The sequence below is a fragment of the Lepeophtheirus salmonis genome, chromosome 12, assembly GCF_016086655.4.
Source record: "Lepeophtheirus salmonis chromosome 12, UVic_Lsal_1.4, whole genome shotgun sequence".
Lineage (NCBI taxonomy): Eukaryota > Metazoa > Arthropoda > Copepoda > Siphonostomatoida > Caligidae > Lepeophtheirus > Lepeophtheirus salmonis.
This window is the reverse complement of record NC_052142.2, coordinates 581,878-607,003: the sequence shown is the minus strand read 5'-3', so window position 1 is coordinate 607,003 and position 25,126 is coordinate 581,878. Positions and strand designations below refer to the sequence as shown.

The 25,126-nt window shown below is 30.4% G+C and overlaps 3 long non-coding RNA genes across 4 annotated transcripts; 2 read left to right on the top strand and 1 right to left on the bottom strand.

The window, feature by feature from the left end:
- Nucleotides 1-533: 533 nt before the first annotated feature.
- On the bottom strand, nucleotides 534-6,554 carry LOC121127103 (uncharacterized). Its single transcript, XR_005867528.2, has 3 exons — nucleotides 6,427-6,554; nucleotides 2,181-2,274; nucleotides 534-2,118 (listed from the first exon to the last, which is right to left on the bottom strand). It is a non-coding gene; the product is annotated as an uncharacterized lncRNA (long non-coding RNA).
- LOC139906885 (uncharacterized) lies at nucleotides 6,535-11,306 on the top strand. Of its 2 annotated transcripts, none has more exons than XR_011783013.1 (2): nucleotides 6,535-6,628; nucleotides 10,980-11,306. It is a non-coding gene; the product is annotated as an uncharacterized lncRNA (long non-coding RNA). The 2 variants fall into 2 exon arrangements; XR_011783012.1 differs by lacking the exon at nucleotides 6,535-6,628 and adding an exon at nucleotides 10,094-10,819.
- Nucleotides 11,307-11,513: 207 nt separating this feature from the next.
- LOC139906887 (uncharacterized) lies at nucleotides 11,514-23,766 on the top strand. The gene is made up of 2 exons (XR_011783015.1): nucleotides 11,514-20,756; nucleotides 20,815-23,766. It is a non-coding gene; the product is annotated as an uncharacterized lncRNA (long non-coding RNA).
- The last annotated feature ends 1,360 nt before the right edge of the window (nucleotides 23,767-25,126 follow it).

Sequence of the window (25,126 nt, the reverse complement as noted above, 5' to 3'; positions counted from 1 at the left end):
ATTATTGAATAGACTCAACAATTTAACTTCTTTATTGTTGGACCACTCCTTCATTCTTAAAATTACAGGATGATTCCAAGAAAACTTAAATATGTAATATTATTTTATTCCCTTTATCTTACTAAAGTATTCACACAATAATTTTGTTTTAATTCAACCATTTAACTTAACCCTTGGGTAGTCTTCATTTTCTGTATACACCTTTTGCCTTTTGGGTCAAAATGACCCGTCTATACTTTGCTATAAAATTATTGGACTTTTTTTAATATTTTAACGACTACAATTCAGCTTGCCAGAAGAACCACTTTTTAATTCACAAAAAAATATCATTGAATGACTGCTTTTACCCTGCCCAAATCTACTTTATAGCTAAAATAATAATAAAAAAATATGGGAAAGCAATTTTTTTCAAAATTTACTTTCAATTTTCCTCTAAATAGTTATAAATACTTACAAAACAATTACAAAATAATAGAAATAGTAAAATAAATTCATCTATTGAGCACATGCTGAACAGTATGATAAGGAACAGCCTTTGTATATGTATTTATTGCATTTAAAACATGTATTATTAGTCTTATTGTCTTTCTCTTTAGGGCAAAACTGGCATCTTTTTCTCTTGCTTGCTTTGAAAGTAGAAGTTGAGGCTTGATCATCAGGTCGATCCGGAAGTCTAGCACTCTTAAAAGCTTTCACTATCTAAGCTGAGGCCTCTGTTCGGGTGAGTGGAGCTACAAGTACCTTTCCTAGCTGTTCCAGGCACACTCTTCTCTTGTGGCTCTTCTGAGACATCCAGGTCGGATTGATCTCTCTCCAAATTACAAAGCCATTGTAAGAGGAAACGTCAAGATATTGTGAAAGATGGCCGGCGGGCAGTCATCCTTCTGCAGCTGTATGCTCCAATTACCATGTCTAGATTGTCCACACCTCCTTTGTTTCGATTGTAGTCCATAATTATGTTTGGCTTTCTATCGTCACGATCCCTCATGCTCCCGTCTCTGTGCAGTGTGCTTAGAATAACTACATTTTTGTTTTCTTAGGTAAATAAGAAACTAAAGTGGTAGTGGGTGTTAAGGCAAATTTTGATGAGAAGACTTATCTCTCTTTTGATGAAGCAGTGCGGGTGGGATGTCAGGCTTGTTTTTATGAACCGTACCAACCATGGTAATCTTCCTCTTCAAGAGCTGTTGTTCGAGTTGATAAGAGGTAAAAAATTATCACAAGTCACATTGTGACCCCTCAGTCCCTCGGTGAGATCAAGTACAACTTGCATCCCTTGGTTTTTCTCTGGGTGTCCATTGGCCAACTTTCCTGTATATACCTGGACTTTTCAAGCATAACTTAATTTAGCATCGTAAGCCACCCTCCTCCAGCCGTCCTCTCCTTCCAGTTCGGAATCAGAGTTTTCCTCAAGAATGAGATTGAAAGCTTCTTCAGAAATATCACGCACACTCATATTGAAAAAAATGTAAAGGCAGTGAATTCTAAAAAACTTACCACCTTTATACCCCCTTGAAATGCATAAACAAAGAACAAATATTGCATTGTCATTATGCTATTACGCATAAGAAATTGCATATTAGACAGACTAATCAAACAAAGAAACATTTTTTATTACGCAACTACTTTTGTAAGTTTCAATTCTGTTAAAATTTTATCATGGGTCATTTTGACCGGGAAGACAATTTTTGTGCATTTTTTTTGTACTGCTTACACAGAAATATTTCTGGGATTTTTTTTAAATTTTTTAAATATTCGGGACAAGTTAGGAAAAGTGAAAAAAAAAAATCAGGCCGAAAAAACATTATTTTATTGGTTTTTATGGTTAGTTAAACTATGCGATGGGTCATTTTGACCCGAAGACAACAGGAGGGTTAATCTTGTTTTATAGGTTTTGCAGAAAATTTTGGAGACGTATTATTTATTAATTCAATTAAGTCATCAATTTAATCTATATTTTACTCATTTTAAAAATATTGAAAAATCATTTCAAAGCTGTGATCGGGAGAAAAGTGGAAATGACTCTGCAATAGAAAATGAACAGAGATTTTATCCATTTTCCGCAGCATTATAATGTATGCTAAATGATCCGTAATATTGAAATTCTTGTTCTGGCTTCTGAAAAGTTGTGAAAAAATAGATGAAAAATAAAAATATTATTTGAATAAATTATCCATCACCTGTTGTATTGAATTTCAGGTCAAGGAACATAATTATAATAGTTTTATACTATAAAACTGATGCAGTACCATTAAGATCTTTCTTACAAGTTTCCTGTAATAAGTAAGAATATATTAATATTTTAAAAATTACAATATATAACTTTATATGTTCCGCTTCATCAAACATGTATTTGGGAGTTGTCCCTGCTCCTTCATCTTCAACAGCAAATAAATTGATTTTATATACAGATAAGAAGTGAATCTTTCCTCTTTGAATAGATAAATAGGAAATCGACTTAGTCTCCAAAAAGTCAATTGTCAACAATTCAATTTCATCCTTATTATATTTAGCATAACAAACTCGTTTGTCGTAGTCTTTTCTTTCCGTTTTAACAAAATCCAAATGTTTTTTAATATAACTATCAATTTTTAATGTCCAATCGTCTAAAGGATTTTTTTTATGATGGACTCCCTAAACAAGTTGACTAAAGTTTCCGAATGATCTTAATACATGGGAAGCAACACTCCGCCTTCCCATAGTTCATAATTGTGAACATGCTGTCTTCTAATACTTTATAAATGTATTTTTACAGTTATATCTTTCAAAACCAAAATCCTGGAAGAAGCTAACCTTCCAGGAATAAAAACGCTATTCTCATTCATGAGGTTATCAAGAAATATGTTGATACGTTCTTGTTGCTTATGAATACAAGTATTGTAAGGGTTGCTTGATGGATTCTCAATAGATCTATTTGTCCTCAAAGTAAGGCCATTTTCCAGATAATGGGTATGTAAACGACCAAGAGTACTTTTGGATATTCCTATCAAGAAAAAAAAAATGATTTGCCACACATACTTGAGATGCTTCCCTTCAATAAAGAGCTTCATCCTGTCGCCTTTTTTGTCCATTAAAGAAAAATATTAAGGAACACACATTTCCAGAGAATGTATGGAAATTGTCATCATTTCCAAAGACTGATCGCTAAGAAATGTAACTTTTTGGAGAGAAAACCATTCAGAGTATGGACCTTTTTTTCCACAGGATTTTTTGAGGCCCTAATTTAGAATTGCATTATATTTCTCAAAAAAATCGAACAATCTCTGGCTCTTCCTTCTCCCCTTAACTAAGTGTCACGTCATGATGAAAAAGTCAAATATCGATATAGGAGGCCGAAAATTTTTTGTCGGACATAATTTATAGCGTTCAGAAACTTAATAATAATTAAGGTTGATAATTTTGTTAAGAATACAAAAGCGTGCGAGGAGAAGGGATGAAATACTTATGGCATCATTGATTAAATAATATACATCTTCTTCTATGAAGAACGTTATCATTCCCGCCTTTATTATTCAATATTAATATAATATTAGATGCTGATAGTCGATAGAGAACTGAATATAATATCTAAAATAACGACGCCTGCTGTCTGGATTTCTGAAAATGGAGGAAAATAAATTTGGAAAATAGTTACCGGAAGAGAAACAGATGGCTTGTCAGATTTGTCGCTATAAATGTGCCTTTAGTCCCCTGTATAGAATTACACGCCACTAATTATCCTAATCTTATATCAAGAGTATGGATGTTCATCTATAAAATCAAGTTAACGATGAATACATCAAGTTAGACTTTAACTTTGATCTCACAAAGATGGTTATTGCATGTAATATAACCTTATCCATTGCTAATCATCCTACGTTCAAAAAATTTATGGAGAAATACACGGGTAAATTTTTCCCTTTCCCCAGAACCATCATTAATTAATGGAAGATGTTGGTGATGATGTCATTTATAGAAATACCTCCATTGTAAATTGTGAAATTAAGATAATTTTCAGCATGTTTAAAGTCATCCACACCAAATTACGAAATGGAACTCTGAATTTTGTACCATCTAACAGTAAGTATTCATTTCTTTTTTAAATCTAATCATAAAATATCTCAGCTAAAAATATCAAGAATTATGATACACAACTCATTAAATGGCAAAAACAACAGCTTAAATGTTCATAACAACGGGAGTAGTAGCTTTGGATGGTTCGCAACTAGTTTGTCTGACACTAGTTTCTTCACTTAAGGCTTATCTATGGATGATAAGCTCCAAGAAGTGGTGTTCAGAAAACTCATAAAAGGCAAAAACAACTGCTTAAATGGACACAACAACGGGGGTTGTTACATTGGGTGTAGCATTATAATTAGCAATTGTGTGTATCCTTCATGATAATAGTATGTTGTTATACAAGCATTAATAAAGGGAGGGGGTGGAATCTTTTTTGATGCCCTTAATACGGAGTTATATCGCCGGACATTACTACATAATTAGCTTTTGCTCTAAACCTTTACGATGAATTTAATTCTAACATTTTTTTATTTGTATATTTATTGTCTAATTTTATGATTTAGACATTTACTTTATTATTAATAATTATTTAGATCTCATCGGTAGAGATATGTTTATGATGTGCACGATTATATATAGCAACTTCCACATGAAGAAAAACGGGAGATTATCTTCTTGATTAAACTCCACGTCTTGCTTGTGTTTTGCAACCTAAAGTTATGACATATTTAACTGGATTCCGATCTCAGAACAAGAAAATATTATTTGGATCAATCTATTATTTCAATATTCTGTATTTATAATTTATTGTTATTACAAGCTATATGATTCTAATTGTTTAATTTTGTACATTTAACATAAATGTATAATGTTTTATCTTTTAGTATGTAGATTATAATTAATTTAAGCCTTTTTTTTTTAAACTTGGAACTTCAAATATATTTCGAAATACTCAACTTTGTTGTTTCATTAGTTATTATTCTGAGAATATGGTTCATAATGAATTACAATTTCATGGAGTGGGACGTTTTCTTATCTACTGTAACGGCTAAAAAACGTCTAAGTCAATTATTGTGTAGTGTATCTTCATTAAACATTTTGCTGATAAATACTTCCGTTATACCCTCAAAAATCATAATAAAGCAGGCAGCTGATAATCACATCAGTATTTTAAACAATGATAGCATAAGTCTTTCTCCCCCTCCCCCCTTCTCCTTGCACGTGTTTTTCTCTACAGAATTATCAATTTTAATAATAATGGTCTCTAATCGTATAATATTGTGTAATGCAGAGATTATAATAATATTGTTCTTCTCAGAGTAAAGCAAGCGCATCACCTCGCTTTATTTTTATGACAACTACTTTTTAATAAATATCTGAGGCTATGAATATGATCAATTATATTTTATAGACATACTCGGTCTATTATGGGATTTATGTTCCAATTTGAGGGACAATATGAGATACTCAGGAATATTAGCTATAATTCAGAGACTTCAATAAATTAATGTGACTCTAATATTGAAATTTCTTTTTTCTTATTAAATCAGGTGCCTAAACAATTATGATTTCTTCTCTAAATATTTTACTTTTTTTCGTAAATCTGAAACAATATTTCAGGAAAAAGAAATTAACAAAAATACAGAATACAAATTTTACTGAATAATCTGTGAAAATGAATAATCTTAATTTATTAATATTTCCCTTCAAGGTCCTTTGTGGACAAATATGACAAAAAAATGTGGTCTTATTGAATATAATGTATGTTATTTTTTATGCAAAATTTAATGAAAAATCCATTTTTATATGAATTAAGGCAAAATATTTACTCCTAAATCCGTTTTGGATTGTTGTTGTTTTTTTGTTTTTTTTTATAACCACTAAATATCTGTGATAATTAATTTCTGAAATAATCGACTACAAAAGTAGTATTTTGTAAACATTTCGTACTTGACAAGCCACATGCCAATGTTAGTCAGAATGAGAAATTTTTTTATGTTCTTTTTCTGGATTTGTCACTTCTTCTAATATTGTCCTAAATTTTACAAATTACAAAATATCTTCGAGTGCAGAATTCAAAACTGATCCCAGTTTTTATCTGGGTCATCAGGTTTAAGAAATATATGATATTATAGTAATTCAGGACTATTATCATTTAGAGTCATTTTTCATCCTTATGACAATCACTAAATTGAACTACGATAAATAAAACTGATGTAAAAGGGTTTTTGTATTATAATAAAAATGTTTTTATTGATTCTGTATCTTTTTTTGAACTCGACATATTTCCGTTATTAGATTGAAAAAATCTTTAAACCCTTATTACTTAATCATCAATCGTAGTAATGAGGAATATCATAGCTTATATTATAAAAAAATATGGTATGTGTAATTTAAAAAACAGACTTATTTAAATAATATGCATACCCAAGGATTTTGGTTCGATTTTGTACTTTTTGAGTTATCCTATTTTTTATGGTAGTCCACTTCAAATATACAACATTATCTTAATAATGTTGTATATTTCAATGTAACAATAATGACGTCATCCCCTGTAATAAGTAATAATAATTCATATTACAATATTAAATACGCGCATAAATACCGGTTCAAAATATTATTTTTTAGGGTAAGAATAAAAATGCTTCCATCGATTTGTCATAAAACTCATAATAAATACAATAAGGATTATTCAGCTCTTTTGTTTTAAATTATATGATATAAAGATTTTCAATATCTTGTCTATTAAGCATAAATATATGATGTTTTGAAAAATGGAAGCTCTTAAAATAAATTTGTAGCTATAAAATATGATTCGTGTAATTTTGTGTTATAATATATTTTTAACGATGAAATGCCCTGCATCATTGTTATTTCGATACACATCACAGTCTAAAGTCATATTTAATAGTTTTTTTCAAATTATATTTCTTGTAGAATATTAAAGATTCGAAACCATTTTTCAAACGTATTTAAATTAGAATTGAAGTCATCTTTGCTTAAAGCTGAAAATGAGCGCCACTAAAGCCTCTCATCTTAACTCCTGCGAACTGAGTGCAGTAGATTTATATTTATTGTACAAATGGTGTATGTTATAATGTGAGTCAAGATACATATTTATTTCATAGTCATTCGAATTTATTTAAAATGAGTAGAAATGACACATTCAAATATGCATTTGATAAATTTAATGAAGGGATCATTCTTCTGAGTCCAAAGTATTATACTAATCTTCTTTTTAAGTTAATCATTAGAAGAATAAATATATACTTGAGAGTTAGCTCATATTATCTTTATTCAAATGTCACTTATTTTTTCAATCCAAATACATTTGTAAAGAATGAATACCTATAGTTTCTAACTAAGACATTTTGAATATTGATGAACATGTATCCCAGATTCGTTATTCCACTCTTTTTGTTTATTATAATTAATATAATTGCTAATATATTCATATAAAAGTTGTCATAAATAAATAAAAATTTGTCAATCTTGCAATCGAGGTAGTGAGAAGATTTTTTTCAAGAGAAAACAAATCACGGGATCAAGAAGTAATGAAAACTGTATTGGTCTAAGAATAAAACTCAACTTCAAAAGGTCAAACTTATCGAGTAAATGTTTAGGAGCTCTTAAATATAAAAAAACTGCTTCTAAAGTAAATGATTATTTAGTTTGCACTGATAAAGTAGGTTAAAAAGCTATGGCTTTGTATGACCAAACTAGGAACTTGAATGTAGACTAAGTCTATGCACATCTGAAAGAGGGACTTTGAACCATTCCTACAACTTTTACCAAACCAGAACGCAGTTTTTCATGTCTTTGATATTTTTTCTATTAAGCTTGCAATCGACTTGGAGATAGTGTTGGATCGTTATAAAAAAACCTGAAAAGACTGCAGTCCTATCAGACCGATCCTAATAAATTATTATTATCATTATGTAAACTACGATAGTTGAAATGATGTAGTATCTAACTATGTCCTTTCAGCAGTTCAATATAACATCTTTCAAGAGACAAGACTCCTTCAGTCTAAAGTAGGAGGGAGGTGTGTGACTAGAACTTATTATTATTAGTTCTAGATTTCATTTATTGTTTTCTTCGTTTTTATATTATTCAATTCTAGCTATGAATGAAAAATAGAAATAATGATAGCTAGGACCATATAACTGAAGGACCGAAGTACCGTTAAATGGTAAAAAAGATTGGACCGATAAAAAAAGATTATCCCGATTTAAAAAAAAAGACTGATTAGACATTCAGTCCTAAAACTGATTTTTAACACTACTACTGTAGGAAATATAATACTTGCTTATGCTCATTAATTTTCCAGATAACTCCCGATAATTTTTATAGGAATATCAATATTATCAGTTCCTGGGAATCCCAAAAAGATCGATAACTAATCATCACTACTAAATATAAAAGATCCCCTCTTTCGTCCAACAACGAGATCAGCAAATCTCAAAAATACCTGATTTATTCGTTTTGAGTGTCATTTATAAGGATAAATCTCCTATTGCAAACCCATAAACCTCTATTTTTCATATCATAGCGTCTTTCATTTTTACGCTTGATTATTTTTTCTCAATGAATCCATCATTTGGATATATGATCTTGGACTATTAAGGATTAAACAACGCCAAAAGTGTAGAAACTTTTAATTCTTTGTTCACAACATGATTTTTTTTTCTTTAAATATAAACTATAATTATGAATGTATTTCCAAGATAATATTTGAAAAAATTGACGTCAAATTCTGTATTAATACCAATTTTCCAGGGCTAACTCCATTCATTTACCCTCTTTGTATTCCTTATCTTCAGAAGTACGTGATTAAACTTTATCACTGATCACTGATAATCACATCAGTATTTATCAGTTGCCTGCTATATTATGATTTTTGAGGGTGTAACGAAAGTATTTATTAGCAAAATGTTTAATAAAGATATACTACGTATAATTGACTTAGACGATTTTTATGCGTTACAGTAGATTTGGAAACGTCACACTCCATGAAATAGTAATTTATTGTGAACCATATTCTCAGAAAAATAACTCTTAAAACGACAAAATAAGAGTATTTCGAAATATATTTGAAGTTCCAAATTTAAAATAGAAGGCTTAAATTAAATATAATCTACATACTAAAAAATAAACCATCATACATTTAAGTTAAATATACAAAATTAAACAATTAGAATCATATAACTAATAATAACAATAAATTATAAATACAGAATATTGAAATAATAGATTGATCCAAATAATATCTTCTTGTTCTAACATCGGAATTCAGTTCAATATGTCATAACTTGAGGTTAAAAAATACAAGCCAGACGTGGAGTTTAATCAAAAAGATCATCACCTTTTTTCCTTATGTGCAAGTTGCATATACAATTGTACACAGGATAGATATATTTCTACCGATGAGATTTTAATAATTATTGATAATAAAGTAAATCATAAAATAATGTTAGATTTCAATCCATATCTTCTTCCAATCTTAGTAAGAACAGCTTTTAGAATCCCACTTTCATTTATTTCATATTTATCTTTAAAAAAAAAAAGTTAATCCATGCAGTCAAATTTAACTGATAAGACAATTCAGGCAACCATTCTTGACTTATTGTAGTTTTCTAACATGACATCGTAAAGATTTAGAGCAAAAGCTAATTATGTAGTAATGTTACTCCTTATTAAGAGCATCAAAAAAGATTTTTTTCTCCGCTATTTATGCTTATATAACAACATATATACACAATTGGTAATTATAATGCTACACCCAATGCAACTACTCCCGTTGTTGTGACTATTTAAGCAGTTGTTTTTGCCTTTTATGAGTTTTCTGAACACCATTTCTTGGAGCCTATCAACCATAGCTAAGCCTTAAGTGATAAAAAAGTAATATTTATTGACTATGTAATATTGGAAAACTTAATGATCATACCCAAGTCTTTAAGTGAAGAAACTAGTCTCAGACAAACTAGTTGTGAACCATCCAAAGCTACTACCCCCGTTGTTGTGACTATTTAAGCAGTTGTTTTTGCCATTTAATGAGTTGAGTATCATAATTCTTGATATGTTTAGCTAAAATAGAATCATATTTTTGGGTTAGATTTAAAAAAAAGATTGAATACTTACTGTTAGATAGTACAAAATTCAGAGTTTCATTTCGAAATTAGTAAATATTTTATACTTTTTACTGATAACTTGATCGTCATTTGGTGTGGACGACATTTTTATATGTATTTCTATAAATGACATCAGTACCCACATTAATGATGGCTCCTCGGGAAAGGATAGGTTTACTCGTGTATTTCTACATAAATTTTTTGAACATAGATGATTAGCAATTGATAAGGTTATATTACAGAGTTAAAGTCTGACTTGATGTATTTATCATTAACTTGATTTTTTAGATGAATATCCATTCTCTTGATTCTCTCTCTCAGTTCTCTATCGACTATCACCATCTAATATTATACTAATATTGAATAATAAAGGCGTCAATGATGACGTTCTTGATTGATAGAAGAAGATGTATATTATTTAATCAATGATGCCATAAGTATTTCTTCTCTTCTGCTCGCACGCTTTTCTATTCTTACCAAAATTATCACCCTTAGTGATGAGTCAACTGGAAATTGCGCTAGCGTGATTTTTTATCAAAAAAGTGTGGGATAGATTTGTATTCTTCAACGAATTATTTTTTATTTCTTGGATTTCATAATGAAGTGAGCGTTTTAGTCGCTAATCTTGAATGAAACGCCTAATTTGGAATTCTTTATTGAAGCAACCCATCCTTTTTATTCCATTTGAGGTTCGTATTCAATCTCTTTTGACTATTGTATACTTCAACTCACAACTTAAAATACAAATAATAATACGAAAGTCTTGAGTGTTTACCAGTTGTCGAAATATATTTAATTTTTTCCATATGACTATTGGCTTTTGCTTCTCAGTATTACTATTTCTTCCAGGATATAATGCTTTCGACTAAAAACAATCCGTACTCCGAAGTGCAAAGATCTCGTGTAAATCGTCGTTTGAGTCTCCTCTCTCCCAGGATTATGATATATTGAGTCTATTTTTACCTTTAGATCAATTTCTAACAATAATATAATCCCTATAATATATCAAAAGGATATGAATATTGAACATATCCAGAATATTAAACTTATTTTTTGTAAATACTCCTATTGAATTTAAAATGTTTATTTTTTTAAATTATATTATTTCATGTATATCAATCTTAAATTATATTACAAGTGAAATATAAAGTTAACTCTCTAAGTTCAATTAATTAACATAATTAGTGTTATCTTTTCATTGAATATTTAAACATAGTACTATCTTACACATAGATATTTGTAGCGTATATTTTATCCTGTATTGCTTTAGTTTTTAAAGTAAACATTTACAGTATTGTTAAAGTAACAGTATTAATGAAACATACATTACGTTTGGTTTTATAATGAGCCCTTTAAGCTTTAAATACCACCGGTACGGTTTATAGTAATCCTTTTAAGCCTCTAGTTCCAGGCTTTTCAATCAATCTTCTGAAAATATATCGAAATCGTACAATATCAAATGAATCCCTGAATATTTCGAGAAACCACGATCCCACTTAGGTTCTAAATTGGTCGATGTGAGGATTTATGCCTCTCCCAATAACCAAGGAAAATAAAGTTAATTGACTCTATTACATACTCTATAATAAAATACTAGACAATAACTACATACTTGTTACGGTGCAGAGTTTTATATTTCGAATCAATAATATAATTAAAAGGAACAGAAAAAACTCCCCTCACTTTTTGGACGCTCATTAGCCACCAATATTGATAATGGTGCAATCGTTACTTTTTTCAAACGTTGTTTGTAGATTGGCAATGACGTATTCCATTTGAGGAAACATTGAATTCAGTCTTGAGTACTATTGTATAGGAAAACTATGTATCCTATTGTACCTGCAGTACAAACTAAACTCGAATTTACAAAATACACCTACATCAGTGAATTAACTGGTAAATACAGTTACTGATGCGTTAGAGAGAGTTAAAGTCCAAAAATGTATAGTCATCTAAAAAATAAAGAGGTTTATAATAAGAAGGTCGTACGACAAAATATAAATGTTGGGGATAATGTCTTTTTGTGGGCTCCACAAACAGGCACGAATTGTAAATTAGCAATTTACCATGAAGGACCTTTTAAGGTTTTAAAAGTAATTAATGCCCGAATGGTTGAAAATAAAACAAACAAGGGTCCAAAGAAAGTAGGCAAGGAAGGATTAAGAGTAGTTTCAGGAAATGATATATCTAAAGAAATATTTCCCTTTAACACACCTCTTTATCGAATTTTCATATCCTGATCATCATCCCACGCCAAAATCTAATTATCAACTAGAATTTTAATGGTGCAGGAAGATATCCCCGATAATTAATGGCATATATGCCTGGGTGGAGCTTAACCTCAAGTAAGATTTATGATTATACCGAGATTAAGGTATTCTCCATTTTTTCTATTTACTGAAACTCATCCTGCAGTACTCATTCTATTGTATCCTATGTATCTTATAGAACATAAACTCTTTAGAAAAGTCAGGAGTATTTATCAAAGGTTTTACAAATAACTTTTCTTTTAATTCATTATACGCTTCGTCTTGACTTTTAGTCCATTGCCATTCTGCTTCTTTGCAGAGAAGTTTTGCAATTGGTTTGGTTAATTTAGCATAATTAGGAATAAATATTGGATAATAAAAGGTATTGCCAAAAAAGATTTGGAGATTTCTTCTGTTACCAGGAACATACCAATGTTGAACATCTTCTATTAACCTATCATCCGGAGCAACATGTCCTCCCCTATTTCGTGCCCTAAGCAATATGTCTTTGGCGTGAATAAATCTCTTTTCGTTGCATTAACCCTGAGATTAGCCTTCTCAGACATGAGTAAAAATTCAGCAAATCTACATAGTGTTTGAATAAACGTACATCCTAAGATGAGATTATCATAAAAGAATCCGAGGAGTACTTGCTGATCAATTTGTAGAACATCTACTTGACGCATTAAACGTGTATAAGCTTGACATGCATTCTTTGGTCCGAAATGTATCCGAGGGAAATTATAAGTGCCAAATGGGTAAACAATTGTTAACTTATCTTGATTTTCTTCTTTGACAGGAACAACAACATATGTTCCAGCCATATCTACTGAAACGAAGTTTTTTCCCTTCCCAATCAGTGGATCTGTTAACAATTCCATTGAATGTGCTTTAGGATATGTATCACATTTGGTAATACCATTAAAATTTCGATAATCCGTTGCAAATTCCTGGTTCCATCTTTCTTTTTGACTGGAACCAGTGCTATTCCCTGTTCACTTATTGTCGGTTTCACAATTCCTTCCTCAATCCACTGTTGTAGTTGATCCTTAAGACTTTCTTCAACAGCCAGATTCATATGTCTAACCTTTGCCTTCACCGGTATTTTTATCACTAGTATCGACCGTAAACTCTAATATTTCAGTACGCCCTACATTAGAGTAGTCTTTTGACAATATACCATAAAATCTGCATAATAAATATTCTACTAATTTTCGTTCATTACCGCTCAGATAATCATTTTTTCGAACTCTCCCCCAAATATATTATCTATTTTAATCTTAATTTTCTCCACTTCACTAGCTATTCTTCTTACAGGATTACCTACATACTGAAACAACCTATACTTCACTAGCTCATAATTAAGATTTGTGTTTAATTCTTCGAGTTCTTTAGATGGGGTGCAGATTTTTCCCATCTGGATTGAACCTAATATATATTCGTGTATTCGCGTGTACATTTCAATCTCCGAATAGTTCCTAATTTACGTCCAGGCACCATTCGTCAAGCTTCTTCCCAACAATTGAAAAACTAATTTTACCCGACTGTTTTCTCACCTTGTCTTCCTCACTGCAATTAATTGTGATTCTGGATTAATTTTCCAATCTTCCCCAGTTGCTGCAAACCATAGAATATCTGATGTGTTGCTATCAGTTACATTGTACCCTTCTGCTATACCCTCAATTATTACTGTTTTCTCAACAGGTATAATTGTCATTTCAGTAATAATTACATCAGCAACTCCATCACAATTAATTAACATTAAAGTCGAGACAAGCTCCACTGCTTCGTCAGACCCAAGATATTCTGTTAACCGAATCTCTTGCCCATCTGATCCAACCTTAGCAGTTATATTATCACCTAATTCCAATGATATGGACAGCTGGCTCGTTGTCTACAGTGACAGTATTAAAGGTACCCTAGATCTAATAACTATCTTCCATAAAAAACATAGAACAAAACTGAAGAGCGGACAGTTATTTTTGGAGTGATTCTACTCCAACGGAATACTTAAAAATGTTTCGTCCCCTGCCTATACGTTCTTAAGAATTACATTGCTAATGTTCTTCTAAGAATACTTTTTAAAAATAAGATCCTTTACTGTAGTTATTACATGAAGATTTTTTACAAACTTTACATATGCTTTCTGCCCAGTAACAAAATAAAAATAAAATAACAGCAAAGTTGTTCATGCAGACGGTATTCTAAGGACTACGTTTATTTGTAGTATCATTTTCTATTCAAGCGAAAAGGGAAAAGGCTACTACAAAGTAAGTTATATAATTTAAAAGGATATCTAATAACAAATGCCTAAGAACTATTCTATCTTTGGATATGAATTACGTTAGAGATGAATTACTAACAGTATGTGTATTAGGTGCTTATTGGCCTACTTTGTTTAATTAATGTCGGTTCGAGAAGTACGAAATAAATACGAGGTGTATACGAGTTTGTCTTTCAAGTTGCGCGATGCACTTTATTCTAGGAATACTTATTCGTTCTGAGGTAATCTGAAGATTAACCTCATAAGGAATTGAACAACATATTTATAGCCGGTTTGGGTCTAATGCTTATTTTATAGAACGTTCGAGAGTCTATTATCATGTGCTTAATAACATGATTATATACATTATGAGTGTTTTTCGTCCTTATAATTAAACAATTGCTTCAACAGCAACACTAGTTCTAATTATTGTATCCTTAAAACCATTTTGTGTCAGGGGGATTCGCCTTGAACATTTTTGTTAGTATTGAACGAGTTACTTCAATGATAAATACCTCTTCTTTTGAAAAGAGAGGTAAATTTTAAATATACCAGAATTTATTATGTTATACAAAATAAGCTTAATGAAACTTTTGAAATTCAGCATCATAACTTTAAAATTAAAACTTATCAATCCCCTTACAAATATATAAGTTCTATTAAAAATATGTTATTTTCAAATGACTGGAGGTTACGAAAAACAGAGTTTGAAAACTAATTCTTTCAAATATATCTTTCTCAACAATACATAACAGAAAATCAGATTATAATTATTATCAGATTCATGTTAAGATAAAAAATTGGAAGGTGCTTTTGAGTTATTATATTCTAAATTTTGACTAACAATAAGTTGATTACCAATTTTATACGGTTAAAAATTAATAGAAAATTGTAGCTTTAATCTATTTATACAATCTACATTTACAAAAACTAATCATAACATTATATTTAATATATACAAAGATATCTTATATGTAATACTAATAGACAGAATACTAATTTTTGATAATTTATGCTTATATAGACATTGGAGCTTCCATATCCTTTCTTCCATCGAACCTTGTACGCAAATGTACTCTCAGTCTCAAGGGCTAAGAGTAATGAATTTGGAAAATTATTAATAAAATATTATTTTTTGATTTGCTCTTTAATGAGGTTCCCTCATATATGAGCCCATCTTTAATGTTCCATTCCAGATATGGACTTTGAGTTTTTTAAGTTTAAAATTGACTGTGGAATAATAATTATAGCTATTATTATATAATTAAATTATATATGAAATCATTAAAAGTGATTTGTAATAAAAAAATTTTTTTTTTAATATACTCCAACTTTAAGCTTGAAACTGTGAATATCTCCTTCTTCTATTCAATTGTCAAAGCTAATTAACTCTATAGATCAATCGGGTTCTTGTATTTTTCAACCACTACAAATGATATTTTATTTGGGAAGGGTTTCGAAGCTATGTTTTTCTTCCATTCGTTAGGATCCAAAATCCTCACAGTAATAGTAATAGGTAGATGGATAATGCTCACAAATTAATGTAGACGTTCATGGACAAGGTCCACATTTTGATCTATGAGTATAACTCTAGTACTACTAGAATCCTTAATACAAAAAAGATTTCAATATATTTTCAGGAATACGGATGATTCTTCACAACGTATTGTAGCAGTAGTAATTCCATGATTCATTCCAAATGCTTTGACATCTACGTCTTAAAGTTTAAATTGTGGCTTGTTTACTTTTTTTTATTTCTAATTTCTCAAAAACTCCAATACCACGATAAAAATTATAAAAACAAGCATATTATCAGTAATATTCCTTTTATTATTATCCAAGCCAAAACGTCACTAGAAATAAATCATTCATCTAGCCTAGAAAGCAATATGACGATGAGTTCGAACTAGTTGTTGTATATAAAAAAATATGTTGTCTCCATATAGTCCGAAAACAGACTATATGGAGACAGAAAAAATATAAATGTAGTCCACTGTCTCCATAAAGTCCGGGAACCTACAAAAGGAGAAAATAATACTTGGAGAAGTATAATCAAAAATTGATGCTTACTTTTTTCAAAAATCTGATAAATTGCCCACCTTATTATTGATAAACTGAGTGATAGGTTCTATCGTCACAGTTTTTGATTAGATAGATGATTTATTTTTAATTGTTATTTTTTTAGGTTATCATTGTTAAGATAGGAAGATAAGGCTCAGCATAGAAAATTTAACATCTGGATAAACTATTTACCTATAAAATCATGACACCTCTCAATTACTACTGTTTTGATTCATTAAGTTACATAAATATATATTTTTATCCTCAATTAGTTCAAAATAAATATGATTTTGCATAAAAAGTGATTATTCTTTCTAGACGTAAAATATGCATTCAAATTGTGTGGTTCCTTGTTGCCAAATTGGTAAAACGTCTAGACGAAAGCTCAATGATAATAAAAGAATAACTTTTTTGCATAAATTTCCAACATCAAACAGGGAAATTCTTAATAAATAAAAATCTAGCTATACCAATTAATTAGATATCTGGTAAAAATACTACATATGTGTGGCTGGCCATAACAAGAAATCAACTTCTAAAAAAATATGTGAAAAGGAAAAAACGGGATTTTCTATTTCTAGCTATTTTTGTTTCATAAGAAAAAAAAAAATATTTTATGACATAGTGTAGTATACATTTGTAATTCCCTTCTACCCTAGCTATTTTATAAACAGACACCAAAACTTTATAATAAGAATATTGTCACCCTGAATCTCACACTCTCTACTACATGTTTTACTTCTTTTACATCATCTTCATTCTGTTTCTACCCTTTAAGAGTCAAGAGGTACAAATATGAATAGACAATAGTTAAATTAAAATTTAATAAACATGACTCTAAAATCCGTAGAAATAACAATGCACGACAAGCTATCATCCTTGTATGCATGCTGCTTTAGTGGAGACGTTGGCCATACCCGGGGCGACCCACTCAAAATCTAAAGTATATTTTAAACCTTTATAAATTAACGGAGTCTGTCGATTCACAACTGACTATTCCGATGCCAAATCCACAACTAAGCGCCTGGAGGTAGTGCTAAAATTATCACTCTATCTGACATACACAAGAATTTCAAGCCATCTTATATTTGGTCTTTCATCAATCGAGAGGATGTTGGACAATGTTTGGAATGACCGAGCTTTATCTAATACGATATGAAGGGGTTCTGAGCATCGAAAGATACCTTTTTGGTTGTCAACGTATAACATGCTTTCGAACTCTAACCCTTACTTAAGGTCAACATTCCGCCTGAGAATTTTATGGCAACTACAAGAAGTCATTAAATGCTTCCAATAAAAGGATACAGAAGTATACCTCCTTGAGTTATTCCTCATTTAGGTATATTTTTGATTTTTAGACTCTAGCTAAAGCAATTCAAATACTTTCAAATTTGGCGTCCAACTTCTTTTCTGAAAACTTTTTCCAGCTACTCAAAGAAGCTAGGACTATGTTTACATAATTGTGCAATTTTAATTAAAAGTAAGTCTATATTTAATATTTTGAATATGGTTATAAACCACAATATTTATCGAAAGAACCTTACTGTTCCTATGTGGGAGGCAACTCTCCATTATGCTCTGATGCTAAACATGCAATGAATAACAAAGTTGAAGAAATGTTGTTTTCCGGAGCTATGGAGATAATTACTGAGAGTTATTAGTCTCCTTTCCTCATTTTCTGAATTTTCGCTGTTCCTAAGAGAGATAACTCTCGATGGAGAGTAACAAAAAATTTCTCAACACCTTTAATATGGTTATTCTAAATTTAAATCAGTTGATTCATTAAGATTTTAGCTAAACCAAGTTTCCCTTTTTATCTGTTTGGTACATATCATTATTTTAAGATTTTTAATTTAACGTTTTATGTTATGGTTTGATATCAGCTTCGATAAATTTTACTAAGCTTTTGAAACAAGTGATTTCATATCTAAGGACACATCTTAAGATAAGTTGTAGCATTTATTTAGATGACTTAATTTTGCAGGCCAATGCCTTTGTACATGTTTAGCCTTGCTGTTATACACAATCACTTTTTTCAATTTGAATAAGAGCTTTTTGATTCCAAGAACGCAACTTATTCATTTAGGGTTGTTATGGGACTATGTGTTCATGATTCTTACCCTTCCTGAGGAGAAAGCACAAAAGATCCAAGAACTTGCCCCTAAATTCCGCCATAGGAGAAGTTGTCTCTCCGTAACCTTCAACAAACAACTGCGCAAAAGATCCAAGATCTTGCCACTTAGTTCCTCCTAAGGCGATGTCGGTTCGAGACTTTCAACACATAACTTAACAAAAGATCCCAGATCTTATTCCTAAATTACGCCAAAAGGCGAAGTTTGTAGGTACGATACCTTCAACAAATTACTACCCAAAAGATCCGAGATCTTGTTGCTAAATTTCGCCAAAGGCGATGGTTGTCGGTTCGAGACATTCAACAAATAACTGGGTAAATTAGAAGTGTGAGACCAGCGTTTGAGTACGCCCACTCTTTCAGGGAAACCTTATGTTAAATTAATAAAAGAGAAATTTTGATGACCCTTTCAATTCAGAAATTCAAATTTCCTCCGAGAGCAAGAAAGATATATTATGGTGGGGATAACTAAGAATAGCCTGAACACCAATGAGAAGAAATTAAATCCAATGTTGGAAGTTTTTATGGATGCTTACCTTACCAGGTTATGGCATTTCATTATCATACGGCTCCTTTGAACCTGGAATTAATTTAGCAAGTTTTTCTCAGACGAGAGACTGGATCCGGTCAGACATATCCTTGAATATGCACATAAGACTAGAATTAAAAGATTAAATTGTTTGCGACTTTGAGGGAAATTGTCACCTTTTGCATCTCAGACTGCTAATAAATGGTTATCATGGAAATGACAGGTATTAATATTGAAGTTTTTAAAACTCATAGCTTAAGGGGGCTGCTGTAGCTTTAAAATGAGCTTATGACAGTTCAATTGAGGAAGTTATTAAGCAACATTCTTAAAAATTTCTCTAAAGGTAAAAGTAATATATCATAATTTTAGGAGAGAGGAGGCTCAGACGACGATATATGTACATGTATCTTCGCAGTTCGGAGTACCGATTATTTTTAGTCAAATGTATACAATCCTGGAAGAAACGGTAATAACTAATACTGAGAAGCAAACACCATTAGTAATATCCCTGAACAACTTCGAAACAAATTTTGTACAAGATAACAGATACTCTCTGTGCAAGATACATCCATATTCTATTCATTCAGACTAATATCTTGGCACAAATTTAGTTGACGAATTTGAAAAACTGTGGTTAAATTTGAGATTTTTTTTCAGTTCAATTCAACTCAGATCTAACAAGACTTGTTGTTATTCCTCGCATTTATTATTAAGACACATTCAATTATGTTCACCCATACCAACTCTTATAGCTACATTATTTTTTAGAGGGATGTTTTGGTAGTAATTAGCCCTAATGTGTTCACTCTACAGTGGGTTAATTAAAATATTTACACAATAGAAATTGTAGAATATTTTAATCCTATACTATGGGAAGCTACCCATTCACTAGAAAAATTCATAATTACATCGTTAGATCTTAACTTAATAATAAAAATTTCTAAACAGGTGATACCATTCCTCTATTCTAAATGTGATATAGACTTAATGTTAGAAAATCTTTATGTAAATTTTGGGTAAACTATTAGCCAAAAGAACCAATCCCCCTCCTAATTGTTTGCAAGATCTCTTTTGGGCATAAATGTAACATCAAACAACAGCTTCAACCATGTTTCCTCTACTTTAAATACTTTTTCAGCTAAAGAAGGGATAGTTGTAGCTACATACATTACTTGTGAAATTAATTAAGTATTATATTAATCAATTCGTTTACTCAAGTTATAGGTGATCCATGTTTGACACCTTTTTTCAGACTGGGAGTTTAAATTTTGCCGATTTGAGAGTGAAAGGCTGTCGCCCTCCCACTCAATTCCCAAGATTCTACTCTATATAAAACTTTACAACCACCAACCTTATCAAAAGGTAGAGGAACCCACTGACCTACACAGAGAATGTAAGTTTTTTCAACATTAATTGTAAATTCTGGAATACTTGAGAATTTGTCGAAATAGGACAAAAGAAATAGGACAGAATATGATTAATGGGATGTTCCGATGTATAACCTCACAAATACAAATAAACAATAATAATAACTAATAGCGAATTAAATGAAACACTTAAACAAATAACTAAATTCAACACAATTTTGCGTTTGTAAATTAAATTACTTCGTGAAACGAACGATCAACAACCAAGAGGTCCGATTCAAGAATACAATCCAATAAAATCATGATGATCTTCACTAATGCATTAATATCCGGCTCCAAGGACCATATATTGCTTTCAAATGAAACACCACCCAACAATATGAGACAGAGTAATTAAACACTAATATGCTTAATTATACTCAACAACAACATGCCTTTATTGCTTCTATTACATGATAAAAATTACCCTTCTTTTTATACATAAGACGAGAAATTACAATACATATTAACGAGAAACGGCTAATATTTGTGGGGGGGGAAAAAACAAGAGAGAATGGCATAATAATTAAGAGATTACAGTACAAATATTTCAAATTCTTAATAATAAGGATTTTATTTTGTTTTGATGTAATTTTTAGGTTTTTTCTATTTTTTACATCTATAACTAGATAAATAAGCTAATATCATAAATTTGAATCTATTTTATGCGTAATATATTTTTCTAAAACCACTTACAAAATTAATGTTGGTTTAAACTCCACATTTCTAAAAAAAAATGATTTGGGGATATTCGTTGTGAAGAAGTCATCACTCTTATGCCTATTCATCTGTCACAGCACACACAAATTTGCAATGTATTTTGTAGTCAGCTGTAGATGTTTCTGCTTATTTTCCCTTTATAGTTCTGTGAACGTTGATTGGTTGAATTAGAGTTCTCTCTTTGTAAGCTGTGAACAATTCTTCATAATTTTAGAATAATTGGTTTGGACTTTAAGCTTTACCGATGACAGGTTTTCTAAAAAGATGATAATTTATTAATCATAATTCCAGACATCACGTTATTAAATCTGAATTTGTATTATAAAGATTTAATTAAGAATCATTCATCCTAGCTATATTTAATAAATAAAAATCGACTTTGTACAAATTATACGGATGTTTTTAACTCCTAAGTCTTGGAGTACGAATTATTCTATAGAACATGCCCCAATATCCTTGCTATCAACGTCATTGCTTATGAAATACAAGCTTTATGTCTGATCGTCATTATTTGTTTCTCCATGAGTAATCTTTTTTTTATAACCTGAGCTGAATTCATATAATGAATAGAGGTTATATTTTTTGTAAGAGGGCAGGGATAAGGGGGAGCAATACCTATGGTACCACTGAATGAAAACCGTTGTTAATATCAGCTGCCTGTTATATGATGAACAAATTTAAATTTAAAACTCTTCCTCCAATATTAACATCAAAAATGTATATCAAAATGATGTTTATTATTTTTTCTTTTATTTAATTAAATATATATACATAGATGCTGGGATGCTAAATCTAAAATTAAAGATAAAAAATGATTTACTGAAAGAACAGCTGTAGTTAGTACTCAAAAAGTTTACTAGAAATATAATTATTATTCAGCTAATGAAAAATGCAAAAATAAGGGTTAACTATATTTCCAAATATGGCCTTATTTTTTCTCTCATAGTCTCGTGGCCTTCGGAAAAAGGAGATACATTTTTTGTTCTTTTTGGCTATTTTTAGGGTTCAAAGCTGTTTTAAGCCCTCGGTGTTGAAAATAGGGATAAACTATTTTAATATATTTTAAAACCGAATGTTTAAAAATTCTAAAACCATTTTTAAAATGTCTGGACCATACTTTTAACACGAGTTATCTTTGTTTAAAGTGGAAAATAGGTGTTTTTTATTCAAAGACGCATAGCTTAAAGAAGTTTAAAAATATTGCATTCGATAGCTGAAAGTATGAATTTTAATTTAAAAACAAGAACTTCTCCAACAACACACTTTATCGTTGTCTATTTAAGATAAGGCCACGATAATATTTCAAGGAAAAAACTCATTTTTCAATTAATATCATAATAAAAATCCATAAGTATTCGTATGCCCTAGCTAGAAGAGATAGAAACAAAGACAGAGAAGAAGAAAAGAGATAGAAACAAAGGCAGAGAAAAATATTTTTTTCCGAGGCCCCCCCTTGAATGTCCGTTTTTTTGGAATCTTTCGCTCACTACGGTTATGCAATGAGTTCTCTTGTGTTCATAAAGCTTGAAATAATTTATTTATACAGTTTGAGACATGAGTAGGGTTGTGGGAATCGTGTTTTGCGCAAGCGCGCCCGCAAATACAACTTCAACTATCTGGTTCCTTTGTTTTCTTTCGGACATAAACAAACCTATATTCATGAATCATACTTGATGGCCGATGGGTAATTTCAAACGTACTTATAAGATATCACAATTATGATTTTTTTAACATTACAACTTATCTGAAAATTTACTATATATAGAATCTTTCCTTCGCCAAAATATAGCTTTACTTGGTACTATTTAATCAAAATAATATTATCCAGAAAATGTCTTAATGTTAGTTATAATTTAGTGTATTATACAAATAGTATTAAATATTAATTGTCATAATATAAAACTTTGGTATGTAAATATAGAGAAGCACAATTAAGATTATTTGATGATGCAAATAAAATATGTGAAGTATATATTAATGGAGAATAGTAGAAACGGCAAAGAATAATCAAAATAGTCTAAATGATTTAGTATCCAAATACAAATTCATGTGGATTCGAAGAAGTCTAAGCTGTAGAAGATTGTGGAACAAGAGCCAAGAAAGATTGCGTAAACAGTGTGGTTTCTAATTTCTTCATAAGAATGGGAAAGTTTGCCTTCCAAAAAGCTTCGAATGCACAAGATGTGGTAAGAGAGGCCACTATGCAAGAGTATGCAAGTGTCTATTCAACTCTGTTCAAAAATTTGATCTTAATAAATTACCTATCGATGTATTGAATGTCCATGGAAATTACTTCAAAAATATAATTGCTACATATAACAGTGGTGCAATTGTATGTGTCGCGGGATTAAGAGTTCTAAGTAAATATCGATTCTAACCCAATTAATAGAGTATCGTTTAGAATATATCTTTAACTTAAATTATTTATTTATTTAAGCATGAAGGAAGAGGGATTGTTGTATATTATTAATTAATAACTTCCCTATAAATAACTTTATAAATGTATATTATATTCTTTAAATTTTTGCAAGACAAAAAATATTGTTAGTTAGAGAACATCAAACCCACCATTACAGAAAGTGTACTCGTAACTTCTTTGTGACCATTATTTTAAAAATATTGCTATTATTTACCTGTTGACAATTAAATGATAACGAAACATTCATTCCATTTGGTGATCAACAATTCCCTCAATTTCTTAGTATTTAGTTTGGACCTCCTTTACGTATTGATGATATTCATCATACTAAAGACTCTCACAGCATCACACTTGACAATATTTTTGTATACAAGGTTGTCACTTGTTGAGAGTTCCTTTAGTTTTGTGTAGCTAGGATTCTTTTGAAGCACTTCTTTGAACTCGGTCTTGAATGGATCTTCCTTCAAATCTTGAGTCAGATATTCTACTATAGTTAGGCTAGTAAGAAGAGGCAATCTTTCCTCAAGCGCAGTTATTGCCAAAGGTATTTGGCGAACATTTTCCTGTATCAACACGACTTCTTCTCTTGAGGAATCATTATTAATTACTTCTTTACACACTTTTATTCAAATATTCTCTGAAGACGTCGAAGTGATGGTAGTAGTACTTCACTGCTTTTAAACAAATTCCCTATCTTGCTATAATTAAGGGTGATAATTTTGGTAAGAATAGAAAACCGTGCGAGGAGAAATAAATAAATACGGGCATCATTGATTAAATTCAATATACCAACTTCCAAATGAAGAAGAGGGGTGATTCTCTTTGATTTAACTCTACTTCTCGCTTGTGTTTTGCAATCTAAAGTTATGACATATTTAACTGGATTCCGATGTCAGAATAAGAAAATGTTATTTGGATAAATCTATTATTTCAATATTCTGTATATATAATTTGTTGTTATTAGTTATATGATTCCAATTGTTTAATTTTGTATATTTAACTTAAATGTATGATGGTAAATTTTTTAGTATGTAGATTATATTTAATTAAAGCCTTCTTTTTTAAACTTGGAACTTCAAATATATTTCGAAATACTCTTCTTAGTCGTTTCATTAGTTATTATTCTGAGAATAAGGTTCATAATGAATTACAATTTCATGAAGTGTGACGTTTTCAAATCTACTGTAACGGATAAAAACGTCTAAGTCAATTATACGT